This window comes from Corvus hawaiiensis, chromosome 1 (genome assembly GCF_020740725.1).
Source record: "Corvus hawaiiensis isolate bCorHaw1 chromosome 1, bCorHaw1.pri.cur, whole genome shotgun sequence".
Classification (NCBI taxonomy): Eukaryota; Metazoa; Chordata; class Aves; order Passeriformes; family Corvidae; genus Corvus; species Corvus hawaiiensis.
In genome coordinates, this window is record NC_063213.1 from 15,299,005 (window position 1) to 15,309,058 (window position 10,054).

The 10,054-nt window shown below is 43.9% G+C and overlaps 1 long non-coding RNA gene across 1 annotated transcript; it reads left to right on the forward strand.

Moving 5' to 3' along the window:
* Nucleotides 1–2,063: 2,063 nt before the first annotated feature.
* On the forward strand, nt 2,064–5,992 carry LOC125335020. The gene is made up of 2 exons (XR_007207299.1): nt 2,064–2,290; nt 2,403–5,992. It is a non-coding gene; the product is annotated as an uncharacterized LOC125335020 (long non-coding RNA).
* The last annotated feature ends 4,062 nt before the right edge of the window (nt 5,993–10,054 follow it).

Consider the following 10,054-nt stretch of genomic DNA (forward strand, 5'->3'; position numbering starts at 1 on the left):
AACACCCTTTTATTGCAGCCTCAGGGGGCAGAGGAAAACAGGATGACATCTCAAGCCTCTCAATGCCCTACCAGGGAAGAACATCTCTTGGCAGGAACAGATGTCAGGCCTGTATTTCAGGAGCTGAGCACATCACCACTATTCCTTCCTAGTTTCCAGAACAAGCACTTCTATCTCATGAAGGCTCCAAAAAGACCATAAAGAAACCAGGACTGTTTCTCTGAAAACTCAGGCTGGACCTCTGCCACTGCTGGTTACACAGGGCAGCCGAGAGAGCCAGTGGACAGGACATCCTCATCTCGAACTGCACTTTCAGGTCTGAGGTAATGACACCTCAGTGTAGTAACACTGCACACAGGTCTGTTGTCATAAACCTCATTAGCCACGTGAATCAGTCAAGAGTGGTATCAGTTTTCTGGTGGCTGTTGCTTTAATTCTGAATGCAAGAGATTAAGGTATTAATCTTAATTAATTAAGCCTTAATTAATTAAAGCTTAGAACATTCTTCAGTATGATACAGTTTGGTTTACTCTTCCAGAAACACAATTACCTGTTACAAAAATAATGAGACTTGTTCAGAACATATTCCATACCAGGGGGAGTGCTTGCACAGCCAGAAGAACCAGGTACCAACCAGGACAAGAGTAATGTCTTTCAGCACATGAGATTGCTATCTGAGCTAGGATCAGTCTATGATGACACTTATAACCATCGAAGACACAATATCAAAACTAAGTGAGTAACATTCACTTCCTACTTTCATTCCCAGGCTTCATGCTGCTGCCCCCTGCCAAGTAATAAACTCGAGTACACTCAGTCTTTGAAAGACCTCTTAAGTCTCTCTTAACAAAGAGTCATAGTCCATGATCATGATCCATCAGACTTCAAGAAGTCTTATTAGTAGAATGGATGCAAAGGTAGTCAGCTCTACAGCACTGGGTATCCATGCTCTATGTAAAAACCCTACAAGCACTGCGCTGATAACTATCAGCATACCCTACTCAATTTTCTCCTATTAATCACAATACCTCATTGTTTCCCCCCTTTCTAAACGTCGTATTGCTTTCTGGAGTTTGGACGAGTCGGGGCAAGCTGGAACTCCACTGCTGACCCATTTAAGCCAAGGTGAGTACTCAGTGTCTCCTAACCAGCTAGGGGGCTCTGGGCCGAAGCGGTTCTGTGCACCACTCCACAAGCGCCCTGTTGATCCTCTCAGCCTTTCCCGGTATCCTACTGAGCTCCAACCAGCCAGCATCATAAAGTCCCTCTTTCTTTACATCACACGTGCACGCTGCCGCCGCCGCCGCCGATGCCTTTCCTTTTCCAGCTGAAAGGAGAGACAAAACTCCTTCAAACATTTCTCAGCCCCGCTGCGATGCGGCCCCTGCGCCGCGGGCGGCACCGGGAGCGGACCCTGCGCCGCGCCCCCCGCTCGCTGCTCCCGCGGGCGCCCAGCCGTCCCCGCAGAGCCCCGCGCCGCCGGCGGCCCCGGCTGCAGCCCGGCCCCGGAGCAGGTGCTCCGCGGCGTGCGGGGAGTGCGGGGCGAGCCCCGCATCCTCCCAGGCTGCCGCGCCGGGAGAGCCCCGACCCGGAGTGACAGCGCGGCCCCGGCGGGAACAGCGGGCAAGTTTCGCGCGGCACCTCCGCGACCCAAGGCGCTGCCCGGGTGCGCGGGGAGCCCGCGGCGCCTCCGCCACGGCGGCAGCGGCCGTGCCCGGGGGCAGCGCCCGCGCGGTTCCCCTCCCGCGGGGAGCGGGGCGAGAGCGCGGCCGCCGCCACTCACCTCGCACCCGGCGGCTCGGGGGCAGCCGCTGCCTCCGGCGGCCTCGTCAGTCCGTCCGTCCTTCCGTCCGTCCGCGCCTCCGGCCGGTCGGCGGGGCGGAGCGGGGCGGGGGAGCGGCGCGGCCGCGGGGGGCGGGGGGCGGCCACCTCCTGTCGGCGGGGCGGGGCCGGGCGGGGCGGGCCGGGCCGGGCTCAGCGGCCCCAGGAGCGGGCGGGAGCGGCGGGGCCGTGCGGCGCTCGCGGCTCCCGCGGCACGGACCGGACCGGACCGGACCGGACCGGACCGGACCGGACCGGACCGGGCCGGGCGGGACGAGGCCCGACGCGCTCCCGCGGGGGCCGCTCCGCGCTTTAAAGGAGCCGCCGGGGCGCGGCGGGGAACGAAATGTTTGGGTCCCTTTCACTGAGCCTGGCCAATAGAATCTTTAATTATTTAAAGCAGACCAGGCCCAACGAGGGAGCTCCAGTGCAGCAAAGGGCTGGGAGGGCTCGGCAGCGTCACTCGTGCGTACGTTTATGGGTAGCTCCTGCATTAGCAGCGTTTCTGGACTGTGTTTCTCTGTAGTGTACACTTAGAGACACACAACTATTCTCTTTGTTAACTTGCACAACCTTTCCAGGCTGTCTCAACCTGATGGAAGAGTTTGCTCCTGCTGGGCTGCAGCAGATCCTGGAAGACCTTGGGGAGAAGGCTATCTAAAGGAGCAATTCGATGAATGTCCTGCTCTTTCCCTACTGCTGAGGCCACATGAGGAAGAAGCTGGAAAGTCATCACAACATTTTATTTAAAGGGTGAAACTATTATTTTTCCCCCCCCTCGGATGTACTTATTTAAAATCAAGACACCGTTAGGAAGGTGGAGGAAATACAAATAAAACGTTGTCGACCTCACCTCTGGTGCAGCAAAGGTGTTTGTCCACACAGTAAAAAGGAAACACAGCATTGACATTGTCTGATATTAAACATCCTGGAAGGTATAATCTTTTTATCTTCCTTTTACTTCAATCTTTTACTTTAACCAAAGATTTTGTAGGTGAATCACACGGATATTTCAAGCCCTGCTTGATCAAGTCTTACAAAGCAACCTGCAACCTGACCAACAACACAGAGAGAATAATCAAAAGAGTAATCATTTGAAGAATGTGTTAAACCTGACAGCTTAGGTAGAGAACACATGGAACCAAACACAATACATACTTCTGTTCCACTCAGTGGCAGAGAAGAGCTATCTTCTCTATATCTGTGAAGTCTGTACGGAGAAGCAGGAGAAAATCTTAAGGTGTGGAAACACGCTGAGATGAGGGAAACCTAAAAAATTTCCAATTGACACTCAACAAGTATTTCAAAAGGCACACTACAAAATCTCCCTGTCTGCAGCACTACAGCAGCTTTGTGCCCTAGCTGAATTCAGAATGAATGTTGAGGGCTTAGCTTGAAACATCACTGGGCTTTATAGCTTTGTGGCGGGGAGAATTCTCTTAATTGCAGGATAATGATGTGGTGTGGGCATATGCCTTGTGCCAAGTGGTTATGAATTACTTTGTGCAGATACGTGAAACCCACATCAAGTAGAAAGCATAGACATGTCCTTTCAGTCTAAAGGAGAGAAGGAAGAGAGCTACTGTAAAAAGGAGGTCAAACATAAATCATAGTAAGGTTAAAAGCCATGGATTAAAAACTGACCTTGAAAATATGGTTTATCCTGCTGCCTTTCAAGACAATTTGCCCTGTTGTTCAACATCCCTGTTTGAAACTATCAAAGGCCTTGTCTTTTCTTATGAAAAAAAGAGGCAGCACCATATCACTGGAATTGTCAAGGTTTGGAGATGGAATTCTGATTCTGAAAAAAATGCCCTTTAAAACAGGCCTGAGGGAGTTGTCTGAAGGGAGAAAAAAGTAATTGGAATGCTAAATTTGTTTTTCTTGTAAGTGACCATGAGGCTGTTCTTACTTGTTTTCAAATATCAGAATGGTTTCTTGATGGAACTTTTGCAACTGAAAACCTGCAACCCATTTAACCAGAACTCTGTTTTCACCCTAGCTCAGAGGTGATTTGTGTGTCTGGATTTAGCTTTAGGCACGGTCCCTGCCATCTTCTGCCAGACACTTTTCTCCTGCAAATTTAATCAATGATCCAGATACATGATTATTTCAAATTTACATTTCAAAAGGAGTAAAAGATTGATTTTAATTCCAAGGGAGGAGAGGGAGGCACAATGATATTGTTGAATCTTTTGTTCCCAGAAGAATCAGCAAAAAATTAAGAGTATTGAAGAACTGTAATTTGGGTCAGGCCAACCATCTTAATCCATGTCTGCTATTTTCTACTCTTTTTTAATGTGCTAGACATAAGCATGTTTGATTTATGACGAGAGTCAAAAACATCTGTACTTTGGGGCACAAGCAAATACTTATTTGAACAATGGACTCCCTGGGGAGGGATATAGAAAAGAAATGACATTTTTTTGCAAATAATTCAGTGTTTTTCACTCCATAAAGTATTTTGCTTTGTTTTGAAGAGTGCTCTGCAGAAGACACAATGACTCAACTCAGTAAAGGAGCCCAGCAACTTTCACCTTTATGTGACTGGTGTGTCTGTGAGCCAGAGTAGCACCGGGGAGATGCTGTTACCATCTGCTGGCCTTGGAGTGACCCACGTGAAAAGAATTGGTTATCTCGGTCTCATTGGCAGCATACAAGTATTCACATCTTAAAAACATTTGGAAGTAGTTGGCAGTCTGAGGCCTTGTCTGTACTCAGGATTAGTTCTGATTTCAGGAATTATTTTAGCTTCTGGTTAAAACCCACTGTAGATCAAGTTGTGCAAATTGTGATCTGCGCTGCCATCTGCATCACTGACTGGCAGATGGGGGACTAGTTCTAATTGCAGGTGAGGTTGAAGGAGAGGAACCATGTTCTGAATAGTTGCATATCCTGAATCAACTCTCATGATGTACTTCAGGAGTTTCTTTGAAGTTTTTTCAGGAAAAAAGTGTCAAAGATATCAGAAGAGAAATATCTGTAGAATTTTCATTTCAAGCCTGCACTGGTTGGAGATTCAATTCCGTAACCAGATGCTGTGCTGTATGTGCATTGACATGATTAGAAACAGGCTTGAAAGTAACATTTAAAATCACTAGTAAACTTCTCAGACTTCAGTCAGCCAGGACTGTGAATGAATGCTGTGCCCGCTCCTTTTAAACCCATGGTCTTGAATCCAGACGTCTCTGCACTTGAGGGACTTTCTTGCCAAGCTTTGGAGCTGACCTCTGTGGCTGAGCACAGTCGATACACTGTGACAAAGATGTGCCTCACTGTAGAGCCCAGTGTAAACTATTAATGTCAACAAAGAGGCCAGAGCAGAGAGACAGAAATAATGGCTGTTCCTGTGAGGTTCCCACGTATAGAGAAAGCAAAAAACCCCTTTAAAAAGTAACAATCCCCATTTCAGCTGCTTTTCGGAATGAACATATTCAACAGTGTGGCAGGCTAGTAGCTTTCTGTGCCTGTGGTAAAACTATGCCAAACTAGAGTGAGAAAGCCTAGGGTCTTTTAAAATAAGGTGTGAAAAACTCTGTAGCAAGTGTAGAATTTTAGAAAAGAGCCAAAGCCTCTGTCCACCCTCAGAAGAGCAGAATGACAGAGCTCTGGCAACCATAGCAGCCACCACCGATTTATTTACGAGTTCCTGGAGTTGGTCCAGTGTAATTATGGGCCTGAACTCCAGATCAGATTCACTTGACATTTGAGAAAGTCTGTGGAAAAGCAGTAATAATAAACTGATAATAACCATCCATCTCATAAACAACAAAAAATAAAGAGAAGAGAAAGGGCAGGTGGGGAGAGGGGGTGGCAACATAATCTGCAAAAAATGTCCTGTTTGTTGAGAGATGCTTTCAGTACAAACTCCTATGTATATTCTAAAAGGAGCTGTGGAGAATTTTGGAGTAAGTCCTGTTGCAATTATTGCACTGGAAAAAAATGAAAATGGGGGGACAGAGGAAGATGGGATTAGTTGGGACAGCAGTTTCTCTTGGTGGAGTACATAGTTTGTGGCCCACATGGCATTTATACAAGCATGATCATCACCCAAATTATATTACCAAGAAGCTGTTGACTTTGGAAAAAGATGTTTTAAGAAACTATGCTGTAGCATATGATTTGTTTTCAATTTCATGCACAGTATAGAAATATATTTTTTTGTGCTTTACTGTTGGTCTCTGATTCTGCTTGTTCATTTCTCTGTATAACATGCATGAGTACCAAGGTTAAAAAAATCTTTGTATGTAAAAACATCTGAAGTCTTATATCAGGGTTTATATTCCACTTTTCAGTCCTTTCCATTTGAATCGCTTCATATTATTTTCAATTGAGGTTCTGTAAGACTGCTTTAAAAACCCAAGCGTCTGGGTATTTTTCAAAAAAGAAAAAAAAGTATTTTTAAAGTAAGGTAAGTTGGTTAATTCTGCTGAGTGAAAAAAGCATCTTCTCTGAGAAGAAAGAGGACTGACATTTAGTTTACAGTTGTCTTGAGTATTTTGTTACAGGTGATGGGATTGAATTGCAAGTTATGAGTGAATGTTTAGCAAAGCAAGAGCAGTTAGTTACATTTATGCTACATATAAACAGCTTTCCTTTATGTCGGTTTCAGAATGTATCACCTACACATGCACAGATACAAAGGACTCCATATATGTAAAAGGTTTTCCTCATAGGAAGCACTCCAATTAGCTGCTTTCATCAAACAACAGCAACCAAATGTCAAAGTTCCCTGGCAATCAATACCAAGTCCAGTAACACTAGACAGTGTCTGATGGAAAAGGAGTCCTGGGTGAATGAATGGGGTTACTGGCCCAGAACATGTTGCCTTCAAGTGACCTGCTTTGCTGTGCTCACCTGATTTCTCAGGAACTTCCTGCTCACAGCTGGAGTGAGTGCCTTCAGTTCTGAAGGAGAAAGAATATTGAAAAAGGGTCACAGCTGTATGCAGAACAAATGCAGTTCTCAGATACCTGGTGCATGTACACTTCTTCAGGTTAACATGTGCGTCACACACACTGAAATGGTTTATCCTATTCTTCCCGATCTGACAATGGTGCCATGTATTTCTGCTTAGGAGTTATATGTAGAACTGGGGTTGGTTAGTTGGTTGGTTTTTAATGTGGCTTTTTATTTAATTTATTTATTTGGCATCCATTTAACACATTAGGTTATTGTGTTATTTCTCATAGGTCTTAAGGAGGTGACTTAGTCTGAGGCACTGTTATAAGGTCAATAAAATTTGATATATATGATTGGAATTTTTTTTCCTTACCTACCATATATCTGGCTTTTACCAGACATGTCCTTTTACATTTCTGGCAGTTTTGCTGGGGACAAATTGGAGAAGGCTGACAATTGTCTGGAACAGTCTCACCAGAATAGCAACTCTGCCTGGGCTGCTGGATATCTGGAAATCCTAGACACATTCATGTGCATTGCAGATCAACTCTACCAAGTCTGCAGTACTTCCACAGTGTTAAACCTTCTGGGCATATGTTGCCCAGATGAACTGCACAACCCATACTAAACCCACTTACTGTGCAAAGTCAGATTAACTGTATAATTTATGCACTGTACCTCTGATATTTGGACATGTCAGGCTTACGGTGATTTTCTGTTCTTCACATGCTCATAGAACTCTACAGACTATCTCTTTGATACAAATAAATTGACTTTTTATTTACTTATTTGCATGTCTCCCCATGATGAGACACTGTTACCTGGAAAAAACTGATTTTTGTTTGGAATCCATCATAAAATTCAGCAAGACTGTTATAGCTGGTCAGCTGAGGTTGCACCCAAACCACTGAACTCAGCAGAGTGTTGGAGCACAGGGTCATGCTGAATGAAGCTTTCAGCTACTGACAGCATCTGAAAAACATCAAAAAGTTGAAAGCCTCTGTACATGTCATTGAGAAAGTAGCTGGCACTGACACAGCTTTCAGCAAAGGCAGTGGGCCTGTCTGTCACAGAGTTTTCTTCACATTGTTTGGTGTAGCAGTCCTCACATGGAGATCACAGTTATCAAAATATAAAATTCTAGTGCTTCTAGAATAATATGTGGGATTTTGACTGTCATTCCTCAGCTTTGACTTCCAGTACCATCCAGCAGTCTTATAGCAGATATTAAAATGTAAAATAATTAAAATGTAAGAAGAACAAAAATCGTAATTCCATAATGACAAGGAACATTGCCATTAGCAATCTCATTTTGCTGTTCATAAGAATTTAGAGAGTTATGGCATCAAATATTCATGGTCCGTAGTGCTTAAAAAAAAAAAAGGAGCTGGACAGCACTCAGGGGCACCCCAGTGACTGCCCAGAGCTGTGTGTCCTCTGCACAGACACGGTGCAGTCATTTACCTGACATGTGCCTGTGGCACAATGGAGATGATAATCTCTAATATTAATGGCTTTGAAATATGCAAGGGACATAAAAGGAATTCCTCAGTCTTCCAGGTCTCGGCGAGCTATGTAGCTATGGCCTGAGTTTGGAGTCTGTTGTGGCTTTCTGTAATGACACAGGCAACTAAGAGATGGAGCAAAATCTCTGGGGGTCCGTTCAAATGCAGGACTTTTCCACGTAGAAAAAACCCTGCAGATTCCTTATTTTAAGTCCTTGCACTTGTGTAACTGAGCTTACCATTTCATTGTTTTGTCCATTGCCCTTCCAACTTCTGCTTCCACAGAGGTGGTGTTCTGCAAGGGCTGCACTTCTGTTTCCAACACTGCAAGGGAATATTCAATTTATAAGCAATGATGTAAGTAAAAATACCAGTACTTTAAGCAGTTCACTCACAAAGTCTTAATGTACACTAGCCTTTCTTGAAAGCCTTGTATGAAAGCAAGGTCTTTACTTGCAAACATCTACAACTTGAGCTTTAGCTGCATCAGTGTGCACAAACTTTGATTGCTTGTATATGATAGTATGAGAGCAGAGCTCTCAGTGGGAGTCCTTTTGCTGCAGAATTGCTAGGGTGTAGAGAAAGGATTTTTTTGCACTACTTTGGAGTAACAAGGATTTTATTTTACTTAGTCAAGTCATTAAACAAGTTGTATTCAAGGGGACAACAGCATTTAGGAATGTCAGTTTAATTTTCTTAATTGCTTCAACTGGAAAAATAGAAGAGGGAGAATAAGAAACACTAAATGTTTAATGGTGATATTTTTAAGTGAAATGTTTTGACTTTCAATTTGAAAGTGTCAGGTCAATTTTATATTTGGTTTCATTTTTAAGAGAGCTGCAAAACTGTTAAATAAATTTAAGCATGAAATAAAACATCTTGGAAAAATCACAACTTTGAAAATTTTTAAATTTTCCTTTTTTTCTTAATATTGTGGCTCACTAAATTAGAAGTCCATGACCCATTGTCTTCATGGGGGAGCTCTGGCCACTGCTCAGTCATCCAGTAATACTCTTTACATGAAGCTGTGTCTTGGTCTCATTAGCCAGAGCAAGAGTCATTGTGACTGAAGGAGATGGAAATGTATGGGCCTGAATGGTCCACTAACAATAATAAGTTTTGTGGAGCACTCTTGTGCTTAAACACAGACTTCCCGTGAAGTTCTGCAATTGCAAATAGTTAGAAATATGTGAAAAGCACAATCTTTTAAAAGTAATCCCTCCCAAGTCTTATAGCTGCCAGTGCCAGATAAACATAAAATATGATTAATGTTTACACTCCCAGGGGAAGCCTGAGTTTGTTGCAATATTTAAGTAGGATCCTGCAGTTTAATAGTGAATTCATTATTTATTTTCCATCCTAAAGTCATGTGTTAGCAACAGATATGAGAGGGGCTAGGAAAAAAAACCACAAAAAACCCCAGAAAACAATGGAGATACTTCTTACAGGCAATCCACATCAAAGGGTAAAAGACTGTAGGAGGGGAAACTGGAGCTTAGAGTGACTTCTGTCTACAAGAATGAAAATGTTTGCAATCTCACTTGCAGTGTTTGTCTCAGAAAAGCTGCTTGGGACCCATCCTCCTCCAGGCCACATCTCATCTGTGAAATAAAGATCTCATTTTTGGCTTTCCTGAAGCAACTTTTCAGAGAAATAGAATAAGGTTATTTGAATAGGAAAGCCCTAATTTAAACAAGTAACGCTCTGTGCAACTCAGAGCTTTTTCAGCAAACTGAATTCATGAAAGAACAAAACACTAAACAGAGATGTTTTGTCTTGTAATGAAATGCCCCAACCTCTTCTAGGTCTAAATAGCACTTTCAAGG